This window comes from Hirsutella rhossiliensis (genome assembly GCF_020360975.1).
Source record: "Hirsutella rhossiliensis strain HR02 chromosome Unknown scaffold00009, whole genome shotgun sequence".
Classification (NCBI taxonomy): domain Eukaryota; kingdom Fungi; phylum Ascomycota; class Sordariomycetes; order Hypocreales; family Ophiocordycipitaceae; genus Hirsutella; species Hirsutella rhossiliensis.
In genome coordinates, this window is record NW_025408675.1 from 765,517 (window position 1) to 767,659 (window position 2,143).

Below are 2,143 nucleotides of genomic sequence, written 5' to 3' on the forward strand. Positions count from 1 at the left end.
ATATAAAAGAATTAGTACTTTTTACCCTTTATTTTAAAGATTATTAATTATTATTAAGGAGCTAAGTATTTTTCTAAGATTAATATATAAAATATATATTAATATATTCGAATTTAGGAAGGAGATAAATAAAAGACCGCTTTCTAAATATATTATAGATATTTTAAATACTTAGTAATGCCTTTTAGACTTATTAATATACTAGCTATATTTTAAAGCTATATCTATTAAGCGCTTAAGGGGCTCGTAGATATAATCTATATAGTTTACCTTAATAATATCCTTATATACTTTAAAATAAGAAAAGAATATACTAAATACTTAAAATAAGTAATAAAAAGGTTAAGGGCTATAGAGCTTTATATAAAACTATTAAAGTATATCTTCTATTAATAGTTAGTTAAGTTCCTTAGGTTTATTTTATTTATTAATAAGGTATTAATAGACCCTTAATAAGTAAAGGTAATAGCTTAATAGCCTAAACTTATAACCTACTATAATATTTAGGTTTTTCTTAGGTTTTATAATTTTTACTAACGATTTATATATAGGTACTTAGGAGTTATAGCGCCCTTAACTATATTACTAAAGAGGAGTAAGAATAGGAAGAAGCTAGGGAGTATAAAGCTAAACCTTATTAAAAGGGCAGCGTTTTAAGCTCTTAAGGATACTTTTTAAGGAGCCCTACTCCTTTAATATTACGATTTAAAAAGATATATTTATATTAAAATAGATATATTATAATTCGTAATAATAAGGATTATCTCTTAACTTAATAATAAAGGATATTACTATTTAATTATATTTTAATTAAGGAAGTTTACTAAAGCTAAACTTAATTATAGTATTTTAAACTAAGAACTATTTACTATTATTAAGTTATTTAAATACTAACGATATTACGTTAAAAAGGTAGCGTATTAAGTAAAGGTATTATTAAACTACTATAACCTTTAAACGTTTATATACTAGACCTCCTTAAATAAGAGGTAAGTAAGATAGTATATATATTTAGTACTATTTAACTTTACGATTAAGTATTATATAAGTAAATTAAACTTAGCGGACGCGCTATTAAGAATACCTAGATATAAGGGTAAGAAGCCCTTATTTATAGAACTATTACTAGAGCTATAAGCGAAGCTAGCTACTATTAATACTATATTTATATAGAGAAATAATAAGGCGTTTTTATAGGTAAAAAGATACTTAACCCTAAGTTAATATAAGTATAGTAAAGTGCCTTTATATAAGGAAAATATATAAGCTTATCTATAGTAAAACTATAATAATTTAGGTATAAGACCTAAATAATTAGCCGATTAAGCTAAAGAGAGAGCTAGTTATAAATAGCTACTCTTAAGGAAGACTACTAAAAAAGCGGCCTATTATATAAAGGTTTATATAGTAAAAGTTTTAGAACTATTACTAAAGTTACTAAAACATACTTAGTTAGTTAATATAGCGATTAGTAGGCTAAAGGAAACTAAAGACTTTTTAAAAGGGAAGGGTTTTTAGTTAGTATACTTAGATAAACTACTACTATAAAAGGGTTATATCGTAGTACCTTTAAAAGTAGCCTTATAGTAAGAGCTAATATAGCTCTTTTATAATAATCCGTTATTAAGATACTTTAGCTCTTAATATACTAGCGAACTACTAGTAAGGAACTTTTATTAAGATAGAATAATAAAAGATATAAATAAATATATTTAGTTATACTTAGTATATTAAGGTATAGTATCTAAGAAGCATCGCCCTTATAATACTATATAATTATTACTATATCTTATATAACTATAAGAAGAATTATTAATAGACTTTACTATAAGTTTACTTAAAGTATAGTATAATAGATAAGACGTTAATATAATCTTAGTAATTATAGACTAATATACTAAGTATTACTTTTTCTTTTCTATCTCTAAGATAATAATAGCCCTAGAGCTAGTAGAATTATTTTATTACTAAGTTAAATTAATATATAGACCTCTAAAAGGTATTATCTTAAATAAAGGGTCCTTATTTATAAGTAAGTTCTAGTTAGATCTTTATTTTATCTTATAAGTAAAACATAGGCTATTAATAGTATTTTACCTATAAACTAATAAGTAAATAAAATAAATAAACTAAGCTATATAGT